Below are 21055 nucleotides of genomic sequence, written 5' to 3'. Positions count from 1 at the left end.
CATATTGTGTCTGCATGGTTAGCTTTTTTTTTTAATTCATTCCTATATTCTTTTCTCAGTCCTCTATTAGTGAGTGCCATCCAATATCTGCATTCAGACCAGATCATAGAATCAAAATTGAATAATTAATAAACAAAATACCTAACATTGAATTTTTTATCGAACACTGTGCAGTGTACACTGTGTACAGTGTATACTGAACTTTCACTTTTGTACACTTAAGTATAATACTTTATAAAACGATATGCCTATTAACACTTGCTAATAAACTATAGCCGTCACAAACAACAACGAACTGCTTAACATTTTTATAAACTTCCCCACCATACAAAACCACATTAAAAGTCGCTTCATTATTTGAAGAGTAACATAAAGTACAATTAAACGAGGCTATAAAATAATTAAGTACCTAGTCTAAATAATATTATTATGTTCGCACCTCGCATTACTTGCGCGTGGCGAGCGGAAGGCGCGGTGGCCGGTGACGCTCGGCCTGTCCGCGTCGTCAACCAAGGGTCACCAATCACCATGCTAATTATAACATTAAGGAACTCAACGTTATTTCTCGAGGTCATAGATTCGTTCATATTAGTCGTTTGTTTTTTATTTGAAACACTACAATGAGATGAATAACTAATTAATATGTTGTTGTTTGTTTGGTTTTTAGTTTTTACGGAACTTTGATCTGTGAATTGGAAACCCAAGTACTTACTGCATATTTCGGTGAAGAACTTGGAGATTCTTGATTTACGAAATAAGTTGATATTAAAATGCACTTAAGTTGTTTAAATATGTAAACAAAACACCGTTAGTATTTTGCTGTTATACAATATGGTAATTATCAAGTTTTTTTGTTGTATTTTAACAGTTTCATAAATTTAAATAAATTAGAATTTATCATGTGATACTAAGTCAATATAATAAACAAAATGTACTAGTTCGTTCCCAATGTACGAGAGATTCAATACACGACTGACATGATCCCTTGTACGCCATTTTGAAGCATTTAACGAACATGACTTATCTCATAAACAAAGGGATTTACATCATACGTTGAACATGAGAAGCGAATATGGTTAATTAAATGAAAGACAGCTGCGATCCGAGTTTATTCTATCGAGAATATATCGACTAAACCTCAGGTCTCACTCACACTGACTTATTAAACAACTTTTGCATGATATTATTTCATATGAACTTGTCATATTTTTGGTCCAATCAATCTCTGTATGTACAAGAATGAAGAATTTTTAAATCCGTACCTATTTGCTACATGGTTTCAATAGATGTTGTTCAAACACACCACCAATCCTAATATTTAAAATCTAGTTAAATGTCTACAAGACAGCTAAAAATAGAGAAATAAAAAATTAATGAATAAATAAGAACAAGCAAACAATGATTATTATTTAAATTAAAAGTTTTAAAACTCTACAACCGGCTCTATTGTTTACTACAACTTGTTTTTACGCGATTTTTTTAAATTTTTTGAATTGAATTAAGTATTTTTTATTACTTAACCAGGTTTAAAATTATGTTTTCTGAGATGCTGTACGCGTGTTGATATTGATAGATTCTTGTGTGTGATTTGGTTATCTAAATATCAACAAACAGTAGGTACCTAATCCGTAATCCTATAGATTGATTGAAATGCAATTTCACATAAATTTAATTAAGTAATAATGAAAGAATTTCTAATATAGTCTAACTATCATTAATGGGCAACATAAAATTGTATTTTGTAAAAATAGAATGTTAAGAATTACATATAAAAACCATTACGAATTTCTGCCGGAGTTCCCGAGCAGCTGTTGCTCCCAAACCTCTCATAAACTGTTAATTTTATTTACGAATTATAAAGTAAATAAGCTTGTAACATTATTATATTATATTCAATTTTATTTTATTGTCTACATTAGCAATTTTATGAGTGTAATTAGCAATTTCTAAACATAAAAAATAACAGTTAAATGTGTGTCAGTAAAGCACTCTGACGGATCCGCAACACAATAAATATAAGATAAAATAAAATAAATTACAATAAGACCCAATTTCACCAATATTTTCTAAATCAGACATTTATTAATCGAGCTTCAAATTAAACATGTATTTTAACATCGTTGTCAACTCTACAGGTCCCAAGAAGGAAATCTAACAGCCGATTATCAAATCGACCATTAACTGAGCGACTCACGAATCATTCATTCGTATTTTAAACCGCCCGAAACAAAATGTCATAGTTGACAATGCCATAGTTTCGCACGTTGGGGCTATTTGTTCTAGTTGTATAATAACTGTCATGTTTGGTAATTCGACTAAATTGAAATGTTCTAACACAGTATACAATTTAATAATCATGTAGAAACTTTTACGTTTGCTGGTTTATATGTCAAACGATTTGGTCGTTACCATGGTTACAAATGTTTGATGTTATTTGGAGATTGTTTTGTTGTGATTTTTCTTGTGTTATTTTAATTTTATTTTGAGTTGAATAAATACAATAATGTTGAAGAAAAATTGCGGTTCAATTTCACTTGGTCGAAGGTAAACTGGATCTGGTTGAAATTACGAAAAAAAATTCGGAGTCCGAAGGAAAGTGCGAGAGATCTCATACTAGAAGAGCAATTAAAACAAGAAAAATAAAGACAAAGCAGCAAGATACATTTAAAGTAAATTAATAGTAAATTCTTGTTTGTAATAACCTAGTATCTAGTTGTTATAACCTATTTATTGAATGATGTTGATAGGTACAATCTAAGGGTACAATAAAAAAGTTTTATAAAAACACAAGTTTTATTTATTTAGGTAACATGAAAAATTACATATTTCTATAACAATGTCACATTTAAATTAAATTAGGATCATCATCATCGTCAGCCTATATACTTTCTCACTGCTGGGACATGGGATTGGTAGTGCTAACTTAAACTTAAACACGGTAAGGGATCAGGTCATTATCCACCACGCTATCTTATGATATGTCGGTTTCCTCACAATGTTTTTCACCACTGAGCCATCACTGCACTGCACTACAATAAGCAGTTGGTCTGTAGGTGAAACTGATAGGTTCCTAAAACAGAATTTAAAATTAAGATAAGTACATTTCATAATCATGAGGAGGCCTGAGCCTTACCTGAGTAGTGGTGAAGTTTACATTTTAAGTACCTATATTGGTATTCAATACTAGATTTGACATGACTCACAGGATTATTATGGTTTAATTGAAAATAATACAGTATGTAGGAAGGAACCTTTTATGCACATAAATATAAATATTACCTCACGAGATAGTTTTACTTACAGATCCGACGGTTATTCGAGTTTATCTTCAATTAATTGCAATACTTCCAAAACCGATTGTTTTGATAAACGAAATCTTGTACTAAAATCAACATCATCATATTCTTCGAAACAATGACGACGTCTTTATAAATTCTGGGCCGTCGCGGTCGCACTATATAATCCAAATTATACAAATCATCCAACACATCTTCATTTACAAAAATAAAATAGTATGCAGAGTCCATCTTGACAGCAAGAAAACTTCAAATCATTTTTTCTAATCGCTTGTTAAAAATTTAAAGAGCCTCTATGCCACGGGTTAAATATAATGCCGTGTTAAGGAAACTAATCCTCGATTAGGTCATGGTGGGACACTCCCTTACATTGATGTCCCGTTAAAAGAGTTAACAGCGTGTTAAACTAACTAACAGAGCTTGATGAAACTGGGCCTAAACCTTCCGAATTGACGCAAGATGTATCTTGCATACATTTCATATTTGTAATATTACATATATGCTCTTATTTCGTTTCAATTTTCTTCTTAGAACGAGATATAGCTTCCCATCACCAGAAAGAGCAAGGAAGGCCTAGCCCAGAGACATTATGACGAAAAAGAAATAGAATAATTTAAATTAAAATTCAATGAGATAACACTGGACCAGCAATGCTCAAAGTAACACATGAATGTAACTTCAAACCTTCTGTTAATTTTCGAGTCCAGTAAGCGACATAAATATTTATAAAAGTTGTTTATAAATTGCGTTTCATTATGAGCTGGCCGAGTTATTCAAATGAATGCGCCCTACACGACAATCCACTTTTGCGTAACTTCTAAAATGTGCTCGAATTTGGCAAAAATTCTAAATCGTCATTATATCAGAGTGTTAATGTCGGAGCTACAGCCGGCCGCTGTCGCCTGGCGCCACTCGTATACTTGCTGTCACTTTATTGATATACTTAATGCTTGGCTTCGATTTAAATACACGGTTTGTTCGATGCGTTTTGGTTGGAAAAGATCACTCAACTGATGTTCCTTTGATGTGGGTCAGGGTGACGTACCTATAGTTTTACATTAGTAACTACTAACTAACGTCCATGTCACATAGAGTCAATAGTTTGGTCTTACCTCAATTGTTTATGTTAACATACATATAACATATATTTATTTTATCTAGATCCTCAATTGTTTGCTCCTATATAAATATAAATACATACAATAAGACAGTTCAAATGAATCATTATTCAAATAATACTTAAGTAATTTTAAGACACATAGAAAGAGTTCGATAATAAGTTTTACGGTCAAGTGAGTAAAAAAATCAATAATTGGTAATGGTTATTGATACTCAATAAAATAAAGATGAATGAATGAAAGATATTATTATATCAACCTATTTACTGTTATCTTAATATCAAGCTAGGTACTTAGGTATAGGTACCTACCTACTCTAAAAATTTAAGATTTTTGTGTGTTATTTAAAAACTAAATTACGTATTCTTTAATATTATATTACTTTATTTTTAAGATAATATACATTAAATTGCTTAAGATAATATATGGAATGGTATTGTACCAACACGATTAATATAATATAAAAGAAATTAAAAATATGAAAAAAATACATTATTAAATTAAGTAAAAGCAAATTACTATATTACCTGGAATGCCACTAATTGCATTGCATAATATATTGTATAACACTTTAGATTCTAGATGTTCATGATGATCTTTTAAAAAGTCAGGTAAAATTAATATGTACCTATCTATATGTATAATAGAATAGTTAATTTTACACAAAATCTTAACTATGAAATAAAACGACTAATGAGTATGTTAAACGTACTCAGCTATAACATTCCAGTGCAATGTTAAAAAAATTTAGTGCAATGTTAATAGTATTCAACATTCATTCATTACTTTAACTTTAAAAATGCGCTTGCATTGACATTGTGAGTTCGTCCTACCTATATATCGTTCGGCATTTTAATTAAAAACGAATGTTTTAACCAAAACCGAATCTAGTGCGGCAGTGTGTAACGGGCCTAGTGCGATCGGCGCGCGCTTCAGAAGCGCCGCCTCGAAAGCCTTTCCGTGTTCCGCCGACTGCCCCCGCGCCCCGCGCCCTGCGCCCCCGCGCCCTCCGCGCCCTGCGCCCGGCGCCCGCGCCCCCGCGCCCCCGCGCCCTCGCCTTCGCCGCCGCAATTAAATCGATCGTCGAATGAATTCGACCAGCTATGAGACCGGCCACTTACCGACACTTAGCTACAATATGGATTTAATGAACCTATATGATACGCTAGATGTCCGCAGATAGCTGACGTGACGGGCGGATGCTTTCGCGAGATCGCTTGTCTGATAACGCGATCTCTATCTCTCAACGATTTATTGGACTTTTTCTTATTGAGAACTTGTGAATGATGCAAAGAAAATTATATTTATATTAAAAATCAATGAATGAACGGTCTCTCGTGTTCCCTGCGACGATACCTATTACATATAATGTCATTACTCACTAATAGGTATGCGATTCAAATAAGGATTCTTATTCTAAGGTCATTAACGTTGACCTTTACGTGTCCATTTCGTGTCAAAAGTCATTTAAACACGATTTAAGTACTTCGAATTCCCTTTTTGCATTTCACAAACAGTTTATTTTAATGGCCTAGGTAACTCTTACTGTCTTACATCTTTAAAAGCAAACTTTATTATTTAACTAAGATTATTAATGACTCGTTTGAAGTTTGAAATTAACACCTATGACGTCAAAATGATTCCATGCTCAGTTGAATCGCATGGTAAGATTTATTTTTTAACTTTAATAATTAATGTTGTTTAATTCAGCTAAGATTAAATCAATCTCTACAACATCCAGAGGTGAATATGTACTTCTATTCAGTCGCGTATTAGTTGTGTCATGTACCATAACTGATAACACACACAAACAGTATCACGTATGTAAATTGTGATGTACTAAGTGGCTGGGTGCATAAATCGGTCCGTGTGTGGATGCGGCGGCGGCGCGGCAAAGCGCGGCGAGCGGCGCGCGGCGGCGAGGAGGCTAATGTATTCAGATGTTCGGCTAAAAAGCGGCGCTCGCCCAACATCTACTAATTGCGGCCGCCTGAGAGCCTGTCACCGAATTTTTTCCGGCGACATACACCGGGAATGCTTTTATACCGGCGACATCGGACCTCTAATGTGTTAATCCATTCCGTGGATCTTGTTCCCGTGTTATTAATAGCCAACAAACAAAAGCTGCCGTCCCGCTCTCGCTCGCCGGCCGCCGCGCAGGTGTGAGGGGATCGGGTAGACCTCATAATACTAAAATTATTAATGGCTGGTAGCTAGGTTGGAACTAACGACCCGCGGTATCGCCTCAAGTTTTTGTTTGAATTATGTGAAGGGCCGACACTTTCCTGTCTCGGGTCGCATTACAATTTTGACACGTCCGAAGACGTAAATAACCTACAGACGTTCAGATAATAATATTATATTTATAGGACACAATGCAGCATTCTTACTGACATTACATAACTCTTTCTGCTTTCATAACACCGGAATGGCCCCTTTCACAGGTTGACTTATGTACCAAATGATTTATGCAGGTTTTAATAATTTGTAAGCAAAGTTTATAGCATCTTATATCTACATTACACTTAGGTACCTACTAAAACTTAGGTACTTAATTTAGGTATAGAAACGATTTCAATACTTTTGTGTAGGTACATCGTAACACCAGAAATGAGAATACCAGTTCAGCGTTATACACCTATATCACAATGATATCCTTCCCAGTGAAAGTTCTAAAAGCTCGCAAAACGTATCGGTCTCTAGAGCTCTAATTAATTACCTTCGACACTAAAAAAACAGTGACCCTTGTCGTCTTAAGAGCGGCGGCGCCGGCCGAGGGCGCGGGGCGCAGGCCGCGGGGGCGCGGGGCGCGGGAGAGCAGGGCGCGGGACACTAATGCCGGCGCCACGCGATAACGCCGGCCATGGGAAAGTGTCCCGGACAATATCCGACTTTAATTACCCTAATAATCCGATCAAGCTAATCTCTCGAGCGACGATCGATTTTGGTTTGGGCTCAGGTTCCACGGAGCCCGCGACCAACGGACCTTACGAGATTTTTAGAAAGTTATAAGGAAAATTAATGTTTATGGAAATGATCTCGTTTAAATATCATTAAGAAGTGATTATGCATAAGTCATTTTTTGTAGAGCACAAACAAAGGCATTGAAATTAGTCGACTACAACTCCAAATCTGTAATACTATACCTAAAGAGATTATTTCAGTTCTTTCGAAGTTTCGAGCGTAATTACGTACCTACATGTTTATTACACACTACGACGTAGGTAATACGTAAGTGTAGACTGAAATTAAAGTGAATTGAAACACTATTTGTTATTAATAAATAAACACATCTTAATTACTTAAACCGTAAACTAAATCCGCGCGTTGAATCAAATTAGATACATATGCAAGAACATGATATCTTACTGAAAGCAGACGTCATAATTTCGTTTGAAACGTGGAATATGAAAATTAATATTGTTTGAAATTAACGTAATTTTTTTTTATATTATTTGAGTGCAATGTTGAAATATGTATACAGTACAATCTATATGAACTTGGTGTGCAATTTACATTAATGAATATAGCTTGCAGACGAGCGCAGGCCGCTAACTGCTAGTAATTATGTAGCAAACGTACAAGCCCTTCAATGTTCTCGATGCGTTTGAATATTCATTCGATTCGCGATTGACAACTAGTTACCGAGACAATCTTGATACTTGATAGTTAACCGCAACTTTGTTGATGCACTCACCTTAATGTGTTTATTAGCGAGCCGTGTTGTTAATTGTTGGCGAGCCGCGAGTGTCATAAGTGGGGACCGTTGCAAAACTGCATAATGAGTGAATTTTTTGATCGCAACATAAATTTAAATATTAATGCATAAGCAATATATAAACAATACTTATTACATTAAAGGAATCAATTCAATCGTGTTAGCTGTCGTGATTCATGTGTTTCGTAACTAAATTAAACTCACTTCAAGTTACAGCTACTACATATTTAACATAATATGAACACCGATCTTGCGAATCAAATGCAATCATCAAAATATTTATATATTTTAGAGAACACATAAACTTTCCACACCACTCCCAGTTTACAGCTAATTTTCATAATTTAAACAAAAAGCAGAGTAAAATTTGATTATAAAGCACATTTTTAATTTAGCGTCGGCCAGTTTGGTATTAATCGTGCTTTTTATGGCGACTCGAGCGACATTTATGAAACTCCGGAGTTGTCGAAGTCCGGCGGGCGGCGGGCGCAGACCGACCCGAATAATTTTATATTTATTGTCTGTACTTATCTGAAAAGCAAATACGTGTTGCCTAAACACACTTACACCTCACTTGGGATTCACAACGTTAAATATAAAATATATGAAGATACTATAATATTTTATGTTGAGATTCTCTAATACATATAAAATATTACAGTATCTTAAGGTATCCGGTATCAGCGTTCTGACCATCATTTTTCTTTTTTTCATTGTGTACTAAGACCCCTGTAGAACCGCCATCCTGTTACAAATGACCCGAAACACTGACACAAAATTTCGAAAAAATATTATGGTATCCATAATGGTATCTTCACCGTGTGTGACGCGCTTTACTTACTGTACCTGATGATTTCTTTAGTTTGTTAAAGCGAAATATTGGTTTAGAGAATTGAAATCAATTAAGACGAAATAATCCGGTCAATCTAAACATTCCGTGATACATTAATTCAATTCAAAATCATTAAAATTGTTTTGCTTCTTTTATAAATTGGTTTAATTTGACCGGATTAAAATAGTATTAGTCAAAGTAATGAGTGCTATGTCATTGTAACAGTTGATTCCATTTATATATTACTAGCTTTCCACCCGCGGCTTCGCCCGGGTTTTCAAAGAAAAACCTGTTCCCGTAGGATTTCCGGGATAAAACCTATCCTATGTCCTTTCTCGGGTATCAAAATATCTCTATACCAAATTTCATGCAAATTGGTTCAGTAGTTAAGGCGTGATTGAGTAACAGACAGACAGACAGAGTTACTTTCACATTTATAATCCTATTAGTATGGATGTTATAATATAGAGATATCCATAAATAGAATTTTTTAAAACCTACTGTAAATGTAATTATTTTCTACACTAATATGTATATATAACGAAGAAAGATTTGACTGTGTGATTGTTTGAAATGCATAGGAATTAGGCTCCGAAACTGACAGATTTGAAAAATTCTTTCACCAGCAAAATCTTCATTATTCTTGAATGACAGAGGCTATTTTATTTTATTTTTATTACGGGTCAACCCAGGGAAAGCGGCCAGATCATAACAAATTTTCAATAGGAGAAAATGTAGAGTTTCTTTATTCTTAATTACAATAAGAAACTCTACATTTTCTCCTACACATATAATATTATGCTATAATAAAATAATGATTTAATGTTTAATTCATTTAATAGAGTACGTAGAGAGAGAATGCTTAGTTAGGTATGTATCGAGGGTCTCGTCGTCGTCGACCCTAACTAAATAACTTAAAGCACTGAAAACCACATTTAATTTCTTCGTTGGTTAATTTTATTAAATAAAACCATAGTATTATGTGTTTGAATGGTTTCATTAAGCTTCATCTAATAGTTACAGTAAAAATTAATCGCCCAAATGAGTTGCTAAGCGTATAACTCGAGAACGGCTCTACCATTTCGACTATGTATACCTATATTTCTTTAACGTTTCTTGCAAAAGAAAGGTGCTTGGAGAGATACAGATTTCATTTATATGGATAGGATAGTTTTCTTAAATTAACATTAATAAGTAGATAGGTACAGCTGCTTGTACTGATATTTTACAAGGATATATCAATTCACAATTGTTGCTGACATCACACTGACATAGAGACATCCAATTCGAATATTTTTTATAGGCTATAGGATTCAAATTCAATGCAAATATCAAGCAATCTAATTAAGGGCCGGCGCCCACTGCCGGCACGGCGTGGCATGGCAGGGCAGAGGATTTTATTACTAATGAAGTTATTTTGAATCTTATTTCAATCAGTTTAGAATTCAAGTTACTTTATTTCGATGCCACGATGCCGCGACGTATCGCAGGATGCTGCAGCATGACGCGGCACGCCGCAGGATGCGGCGGCATGACGTGTCTTGCTGTTTCATTCCAAGGAATGCCGCGGCGCGCCATTGCATCCCGCGAGGCGTATGCGTCACTTTGGGGTCGAGGAATTATGATTGCTAGCTAGTTGAAATAAGGTTGAAACTTATGCAGCATTAGTGGGGCTTTTAGCAGGTTGCCACGGCATGCCACTGAATGCCGCGGGATCACGCAGCATGCCGCGGGATGCCACTGCACGCCGCGGGATGCCATTGCACGCCGCGGGATGCTCTGCCGTGCCATGCCGTGCCGTGCCGGCAGTGGGCGCCGGCCCTAAATGTATAATCAGTGTCGAAAATTATAATTCTATACATTTACATTCCTAGAATATTTTTAATAGATATGTCATACAAATTTGAAATACGGTAAAGCCTTCCAATTGACACGTATTATCTACTAATAATACGATACAATAAGATAAGACAAATACGATAAGATTTTTACAGTAGGTACCTACCATATTTCGCTTTGCATTATTTTACAGAAAATTGGGTTTTTCAAAATGTGGGGTAAACAAGCTTTTAAAATTTATAACAATAAAAATAACGAAATAGACGTAGGTATCTATGTATAAATATTATATGATTTGCTTGATCATATTAACTTAACGCTGAAAAAGCTTTCGATCGTGTCGATCACATTACTCTTCAAAATAAACTTTACGCACTTGGTATAAGAGGTGACCTACACAGATGGATTTGTTCTTACATAGTAAACAGAACACAGGCGGTAGTTTTGGGTTCTGCTAGGAGTGACTTTGTGGGCATAGTATCTGGGGTACCCCAAGGATCTATTCTCGGGCCATTGCTGTACAATGCCTACTTATTTGACATATTTACCTGCATACAACACGTGCGCTACTTAATGTACGCTGATGACAAAAAAATTTACTACGGAATTGAATCCGTCGAACACTGCCGCCTAATTCAAAGTGACTTAGATAGACTGGCAGCATATTATATTACGAATCGTATAAGTGTAAATGTTAATAAATGCCAAAAAATCACTTTTAGTAGGAAAAAATATCCAATAAACTTTGAATATAAAATAAACGATGTTTTGATAAAAGAAGTGAACTGTGTACGTGATCTAGGCGTATCGCTAGATTCAAAATTGATTATGTCGGAACATATTGACATCATTGTAAATAAAGCCTATAAACAACTTGGTTTCATAAAGCGATCATGTAAAGATTTTAACAGCATAAATTGTATAAAATCTCTATATTCGGCCTATATTCGAAGCATACTCGACTACGCGTCGAGTATTTGGTCTCCCAGCTACGCCGTATACATAGATAGAATATAATCAATACAAAAAAGGTTTCTCAGGTTTTTAAGCTTTAAAAACTTTACTTATTTTGACAGCTATGATGAAGCTTGTGTCCGCTACGAAATAGAACCGCTAGAAATACGACGTAAACGAAGTGATCTAATGTTGCTTCACGCATTATGGAATAACCACATTGACTGCTCAGAATTGCTTGAATCGATGCAATTGAATGTACCCGGTTTTCGTACGCGTCAGACTAACTTATTTTACATCCCTAAAGTTAATACTAATTATGCACGAAACGGTGTGTTAAATCGCATTATGCGTGTATACAACGCAGAGTACACAAGTGCTGACATTTACCTACTCTCTAAACAACGCTTTGCTAATGAAATATCTAAAATAAATGGTTTTTTAAACAAGCACTAGCACACACGCACACACCTACACGCACGCACACGCACACATACACACACACTGGAGAGTCTTCGTGTTTGAACCGGTGCAGGTATTCTCGGTAACAACCGTGGCCAGAAAGCATTTGAGTCAGGTAATAATTGACCTCGCCATGATTTCGGTTGACCCAGGGTTTAATTTGCGGGATGAGGCGGTGAGTCCATCTTCCTTTAGTGAACTCTCCAGACTGCACAACATGCAGCGGACAGGACGAAAACGCCGAACATGTATTCTTCGCATGTCCAGATTACCAGGAAGCTCGGCAGACCTGGAAAGGTATAGTAGGAGCAGAAGTTTGTCCTGAAACTCTAGTAGCAGCGATGCTCTCATCAAAACAAGCATGGGAAGCAACAAGCAACTTCGCAACAGAGGTATTAAAAGACCTACGAAGCAAGGAGCAGATGCGAAAAGCTGTGGCGTAATACCTAAATAAGAGGAAGAGCAGCAATGCTATACGTCCCCCCGTGAAGTAAAGCCTAACGGCCATCCCACGGGGATACGGACTGGAGAAAGAGGGTTGTTTTAGTCGGTATGGACCATGAGACCATGATCGAGACCGACATACCAGGTCACAGATCTAGACCTGCGATACTCAACGGTATTTTTTCCCTCTATAATAAAAAAAAAAAAAAAAAACATACACACACACTCACACACACTCACACACACATACTCTCACACACGCACACACTCAATATGTTATGTTTTTTGTTAATATTATTGTTACTAGTTTATAGTCGTAGAGTGAGAATGAACTATAGAGACGACATCGGCGTATACCCGAACGAGATGGCGAATCCTTACGTCAATGTTGCCAACTATTACAAAAACTTTTTATCCGAAAAACTGGCAAAATATCTATAAATGTTTGGGTATTTTTTTGTAAGATAGGTTTATGAAGAAAAAGACAGATTTGAAAAGATTTTGTTATTTATTAACTTAACTAGCGACCCGCCCCGGCTTCGCACGGGTGCAATGCTGATACTAAATAGTAAATACACTACAGAAAAACTGTGAACGTTGTATATAAAAACATAGCGGCCCGCTCCGGCTTCGCACGGGTATAAAATATATAGCCGGGCAATATAATATTAACTTTTGAAATTAACAAAGTAATATTGTTCAACATGATTTTTTATTAACTTTTGAAACATAAAAGTAATATTATAGAACAATGAAATCAATTTCAAACGGAAGAGAATATAGGTAACAAAAATTAGAGGAAAAGTTATTTACGATCGATCTGAGATCGGGATTAAAAAAAACTATAACTGTGGAATAAAGTTTAATGGTAAAGTTGTAGGTATTTAAAATATTTATTACAACTTTTGCTTTTACACTTCTCGCAATTAACCACAAATATCGAAATATCCCAGTTCATATATTTTTTATAAAAAAACAAGGCTAAAGTTTAGATATCATTTCAATCAATGGTAAATAATAATAGAAAATACAGTAAAATTAGGACAAAAAAGGTCAAGTGCGAGTCGGACTCGCGCACCGAGGGCTTCGAACAAACTTAGGTAATTGTTTTATTATGTTGTATCTTTAAATGTTGCTTGTAGCAATTTTTTCTTTGTCTGTGCTATAGGACGTGGGGAGTACCTTGTAGGTTGTGATTCCCTTGCAAGTAGTTGCTAGTTTCAGAATATGCGGTTTTAATTGCTATTTCTTCTGATTCAAATTCAAATTGAATTTGAATCAGAAGACAGAATAATATGTTATAAAACAGATACGGGAATAATTACGAAAGACAAAAATTTTTTATTACATTATATAAAAAAAAAATATTTTTATTTTTAACTTATAACCCCTTTACTCATGAACGCAAATATTGTAATGTATTCAATTGATATTCACATCAAAAACTTAGCTTTATAGTCATAAGTGTATTTCTCTCACGCATTACTTGTCATTTTAGTGCCTATTTATAATAAAAAAGTACTGGGAATAGTTCAAATTAAAAGCAAATTAAACGAAATACATTTATTTGAAAATGAACAGCAAAATGACGGTAGAAATAAATGGGTAGAGGTTCCGCGATGATGTGCGCGCGAGTAGCAGACGAAAGCGCGCCGCACCGCGGTGAGGAAGGCGCGGGGGGTGGCCTTCCGGATTTTACTCCAACACGGCCTCTCCTGACGGGGCAGCGTCCTCGCTGCCTTCAGTGGCAGCTGCAGCTCGTGTGGAAGGGCCAGCTTCGCAGTCTTCAGCGTTATGATGTGCATCGTAACCTGGAATATACAAAAAAACCGACATTGAAAAAAAAAATACTTAAACCAATGCAAATGAGGAAAACTGAACCGGAAAACCGAACCGTGTAACAAACTTTACACAAACATTAACATTTAATATTAAAAAAAAACATTTCACGATTTTGGGGAAAATTTTACCCTGTACTGGTATCCCTCATGTTAATCACATGATTATACCATAAATTTGAAACTACGTAAAAACAAATGGCGTCCTGAACAACAAGAACACTTCGTAATTTAGTCGGATAACACAAAAAAATGTTTACGTCTATTTCGATGAAAATATTATATATTTGTAGATAATTTCACATTAGAGTTAATGAAAATGTATCAACTATATCCAGTTCTATAAAACAATATACTTCAAATAAGTTTACTTACGTGTGAAAGGTAATATTTGGTAATCTTCGTTCCGGCCGATTTTTACAACCAATCACACTACAACGCACCATATTTTCACTTAAAGTCGGATTAAAACAGATCACTGTCAATGTTTATTAAACTTTGAAGTCACATAACAGCGAGAAAAAACAGAAAACTAGCAAAACAATGGACTGTAGCCGCTTGTTTGGGACAAACTGCCTTTGTCCCCAACAAAAGAAATCGCATAACATGAGAGAAACAAAAAACAATGTTTCTGTCTCGCTTGCTCTTAGCTTTATAGTCATAAGTGTATTTCTCTCACGCATTACTTGTCATTTTAGTGCCTCCTCTATGGTTCATTCTCACTCTACGTTTATAGTCTATTCTTGAGAATGATATTATGTTGTAATCCTTATTGGCTATTTGTTCAGTTAATCAGCAAAATAGTGGTCTTGTTAAATGTAAAGCTGTTGGATTACCAAATAAATAAATAAATAAATAAATAACTGCAGGATACTACTATACTAGTTTACAATGTAATGCAGGGATGCACAGACTTATTAAGACTAGGGGCCGCTCGGGCATATTATGAACTGATAGCGGGCCGCCAGAAGTATAGGTAATTAATGACAATAAAGAATTCATAATAATTATTAAAATTGAAAAAGAATTTATTAATTTTAAGCGTGGCACTGCGCATAGTGATTACAATCTTTTTTATATTTGGCTTAAATTTACTTGTAGCAACACGTAAAACTGCTTCCAAACTTTCGTTTGCAAGGCGGTTTCGTTTTTTTGTTTTATTATTATTTAATATTGGTTTGTTCACATATATAGGTAGAACCAAATAAGCTGGCACATTTCAGAGCGTTTATGCACAACTCTTTGTTCATATTTTTATCAATGCAGCGATAAAAGTTCAGCAAATCTGCTTTGTTGCGTAAATCTTGGTCGTTTTGAATGTCGATAATTTCTAACTGCATTGACTCTGACGCATTTTCAACTGAAATCGTGAAAGGATTGCTGAATATGTCCAACAGAGGTTTCACTTTTTTACACTCCGAAAATCTTAAAAAGATTGAATCAAAATATCCAGCTTTTCTACACAACTGGAATTAATCGCAGTTTTGTTGAATTTTTCAGCCATTTTCTTATACTTCTGAAAATTGTTGTAATTTCCAGAATTCAATTGCGATCTGATAAGTGTCAGCTTGCATTGAAAGGATGATACATGAGCGTAGAGCTGGGATATCAGTTGATTTTTGCCTTGAAGCAGTGTGTTCAAGACATTCAAATGATTTGTTATGTCAACTAAAAAAGCCAAATCACACAACCAATCAGGTCAGGTCATCATTTTTAAGTTCCTGTAGGTACATCCCTTTATTTTTCCGCCAGAAATATTCAGTTTTATTCTGGAATAGAATTCAATATCTTTCGAATGTACGAGACTATTATTTATGCTGTAGGCGGGCCACCAGTATTCGATCGGCGGGCCGCATGCGGCCCGCGGGCCGCGGTCTGTGCATCACTGATGTAATGTATGTCGTGTGATTTTTAGTCAAACATCACGAAACTTAGTCCGAAGTTGAGTGTTTCTTGACGACTTTTCACACCGAACACAGCCACAGATAATAAATATACCTAATACAGTAATACTATATGTACTAGTAAGTAGGTACCTACTACAGCCTTTCCGACGCACATCATATTCGCGGAACGGGGACCCGTCGCGCTCCGTCGACTTTATCTTAACTCTTAAGAGCTCGTATATTTACAATTAAACATACAAGTTACTTTTTTACTTGTTAGTGTCAAAGTCCATTGTTACCATAACGCGTGTCTAAAATTTTGAATTATTCATAGAATAATTGTATTAGTAGTATTGTTTTTTATTCAACGGTCAATTTATTAGTTTTAATTGTTGGTTTGATTCAATTTCATAGCTTGAGAATAGGAGTTTACCAAATTATCAAATAGGATACAAAATTCTAACAATCGTGTTAACTACAGTCTATAGGTATCTATTGCTTATTTTCTGTTAAAATGTAGAGCTGGTACAATCATTTTGTGTTAGCCATAAATAGGTACTAAGTAAGGCAACTAATTACCAAGTTTATTGTGTGTTCTCTGCTGCGAAGGTAGGTATTAAAAATTTTTGACAAATATTATACTGTGTTACTACTTAGTACCTAGGTACATATTTCTAATGCATGCTTTGCAGGGCAGTTGAATTTTTTCAGATACCTATTAGGTACCTAAGTTGTTAAATATAAAAAAAATAGTATTAGATAATATGCGGACTTAGGTATGTTAATCATCGTGCAAAAAAGGGATTTCTTAATAAAATCTTCTTTGGAGTTTCTTATGACACAGGGGAAAAATTCATCATTTTATAAACATGTTTTATTGAAAGTCCACATTTTTAGGAAATTGATATTCTTTTTAATAACGTAAGTACAAGATAAGCTTTCCCTCACGTCAAGGGCTGCTCGCTCTGAGCTTTAAAAAGTTTCCAAATTGATTCGCGTCATTACCGCATACGTTCAATGATTGTCGTGGATTGCCGAACTCGGCCACTGTCAGTAATCGCGGATAGCTCGCCAATTTGCAGCATGTGTAATTGTGATTCAATTTAATTTGTTAAAATAAAACGTGCGATAACACGTAATGAAATGAGGCACGGCTTCATTGCGTAACTCGACGGGGACATTTCGATATGATTGAATGTCGTGTATTACAAAACAGTAGAGGCGGTCGCGCGGCCATTGGAGGCGGGCGGGCGCGGGCGGGTGAGGGGGGGCGTGGGGCGGGGGAGGGGCGGGGCGCGCTCACGACAATATCGTTTTATTTTTTGTGGCCGCCAGCCGTATTATTATTCAGTTTATTGTGTACCTACTGCAATATACTCGGAACCTGAAAGCAAGGACGTAATCTCGCGTACGACACTAAAGATGTTGATTTATGAACTTCGTAATTACGAGCCTGCTCGGCTGCGGGGATTTTATTATAACTGAAACGATGTTGATCTTTTTTAAAACAATGTTGACAACGATTTAAATAGATACGCTAAAACACGAAATTGGAAAGTCTATCGATCGAGATGTAGTAAGAGCTAAGTATGTAATCTTAGGTCAGCATTGACTCTACCTACGTAGCTGCAGTAGATAGAGCAAATGCCTATGAGAACCTAAGTGAATAGAAGAGACGAAGAGCTGAATAAAATAAAATCCATGGGTAAAACAAGTTTAATAAATTGCTATTAATAATCAAAAGGTACATAAAATTCCCCATTACTTTTGAAAAAATATACTGCCTATAGAATATAAAAATCCGCTTTATCTATCTCAATAAACTCCTCTAGGTATCTACATAATATATAATATCTACATTTTTATGTATAAATAATAAATAAATAATTTGAACTAAATATTATATTTTTAATTTTTTACAAATTAAACAGATAAATATATTCTATATACCTAATTAAATATTTAATGTCATTAAATCCATTGCTAATATTTGCTAATAAACAACCAAAAGGATTTTTCGTTTCTATCGGTTATAGCCAGAAGCAAAACTCAAGAGCGTCTAAGTAAGAATACAGTCAAATTCAAAATCCATGTTTTTTATTCTGAATCATGTAAATCAAAATTTTTCCATTAGATCCCTACAATACCTATACCTACCTACTTAGGTAGTAGGTACCTACATAGCTACGTAGAGCATGCGAATAAAATTAAAATTAACTACTAGATTTTAATTGCAAACGATGTAATAATTCGTACAATTTTACGAGTCCCACACAAGAGCAACGACCAGACAGACGATAAATATAATCGGCCAATGCAATATCAGCATACATCTGGAGTTACGTTTGAACCGCATTAAGTTTTGCATTTCCTCCAAATTCGACTGACGATAGTTTATAAGATTGTATTGTGAATGCGATAACATCGGATAACAAGCCATTAGCGGATAAAGATGCTATAAAAGTGTACTACTTAAGTACTCAAATAACTACACGGTGGCTGCGCCGACGGACAAAAAATGCCTTTTATGGATTTTCAGTCTAAATACTAATTGGGGTGGCATACATTGCTCTTTTACGATATTTCTTACTATGTATGATGCGAAATAATCGCACAATGTAATCGCAACGAAGGCTAATTGTATTTTTATCAAATATTAAACTCTAATTAGTCTATCACTTATCTATACACTGCTAGTTTGTATTACATTGTCGCTGGGAGACTGGTTAAAATACCGCAATGTACGATCAACAAGTGTACACAACGCTAATTTCGTTTTAATGATTACTTTATGAGTTTATGACGCGTCGTCAAATTGATTTATGGCCTTTTTACGAGTACATTATTCTCGGTTTATGGGAACGTACATCAAGTGAATTATTTTATTTACTCCGGAGCAAATTATGAACGTTTTTGAGGATTACACACGACTTTATTGCATGTCAGTCATTATTGCAAATTACTCACAAATAAATTGCTTGCATTTAACATATAATAGGTACCTAGGTACCTACTACCTTTATATATATTTAAAGTTCAGAGTTCTCATACATTATGTACTTATACTTTCAATGGGAAATAGAAGAAATATAAATTTAGTCATATTTTTATATTGTTTTTAGAAAGGAAGCTGGTAAAGAAAAAGTAAAAAAAGACGTGTGGTAAAGCTATTGCATAGCATGCCTTCAAGCCACACCTCCGAGCCAGTCGGAGTGGGGAGCGTGAGGTTTTTCCGTTACGGAATTTTTCGATTCGGTCCCCGCGCTCAAGGCCCACGATAGAAGCTATGCAATAGCTTAAAAATAATCTTTGCATTTTTCAATTCAAGTTGTAAAGCTTTGTTTTAAGAACCTGGTTATTAATGTTCAATGTTCAATGCACGATAGAATATCAGGCATTTATCACCAGCTGGTCATTTTGCGCTCTATTTTCTGGAAATTTAACATTTGTACATAAAGTTGTTTGTAAGTACCTAGGTACTCTAAAGGAATTAGTAGGTATTTGCTACTTTTCTAGCAATCAAAACGTATATTGTTTTGTAATCTGTGTAAATAGTAGAACTATTTTTACAATTCAAACTGAAAATATCAGCTGCTACATTCTACAAATAAATGTCTACCAATATATCATGATCACCATCAATTTTCACCTTCCAAATGCGCCCGCAGTAACGTCAATTACTTTGCCATTGACTTTAACAGTTACCTCCGCCCCTATCGATGATTAGTGATTACAATGGCTATATATCAGTGAGGGACTGCCGCCCTCACCCCCGCACTCCGCGCCCCTCGGCCCTCCCCCGCAATCGCCGTAGATCTGCGCACGAGCACGGAGAACGTGACGTGACACGCTATAGATACACTGATAAGATCACATAATATCAGGGTATTAAGTAGACTCATCTATATTGCTTTTCGGCTTAAGAATCGTAGGTATACATGTTTGAATATAGGTAATCCGTCAATAAGACACACTTGTGCCGTGTGCGCCATCATATTATTGTTGTAAGGTTATTTTATGATCGATTTCATTACAAATGCTGATCAAAATCAAATGTATTTACTGCTACAATTATCCAATTACCTATAGATACTATACCTACCCACAAAATCATCTTTAATCATTTGTATCCGTGTTGATTGAAACTTCATCAATACCAAAAAACTAAAGAAGCTAAAGATCTCCAATACATCGCAAGCAACATAACGGTAGGTAGGTACCTACTTAGCTCTTAAGATTCCCACAGTCCCGAGGTCCGGGGCCGGGGACACTTGAGGCATGTGCGCTACAGGTGCCGCCGCTTCAAGTGCATCAAGTGACATGGCCCTGCACTTTACTGATCCACCATGTGACACGAGCAAAATATTATACCAATTAATACAGAAAAACTGTAGAAATGAGACACTGTTCCTACTTAAAAACATAATAAAGCAGGAGTTATAAATGCCAGTCCTCCTTATACTGCTTACAATAGCGATAGGTACCTATGTCTTGATTTAAAAAGTATAGTTAGTTTGGTTTCATAAATTCTGCGCATTACACACAAAAGGAAATGTAGTGTTATCAAATAAGTATTAGAATACTTCATATAAATTCGTCGGAATAATTTGCTTTTGTAAAAATATACACACAAATGTTTTATCTTTCAGCCCCGAGGTAAGCCTTGTG

General features: G+C 35.4%; 1 protein-coding gene across 1 annotated transcript in view; it reads left to right on the top strand.

Annotated features, from left to right (window-relative positions):
- Nucleotides 1-21055, top strand: part of LOC149910022 (uncharacterized) — a 52920-nt gene that overhangs the window by 11644 nt on the left and 20221 nt on the right. The window lies entirely within an intron of this gene.

This window comes from Colias eurytheme, chromosome 3, assembly GCF_061535395.1.
Source record: "Colias eurytheme isolate Ceu_HAF_F1 chromosome 3, ilColEury1 Martin Lab GWU primary, whole genome shotgun sequence".
Lineage (NCBI taxonomy): Eukaryota > Metazoa > Arthropoda > Insecta > Lepidoptera > Pieridae > Colias > Colias eurytheme.
The sequence above is the reverse complement of the archived record's forward strand: the minus strand, read 5'-3'. Positions and strand labels throughout refer to the sequence as shown.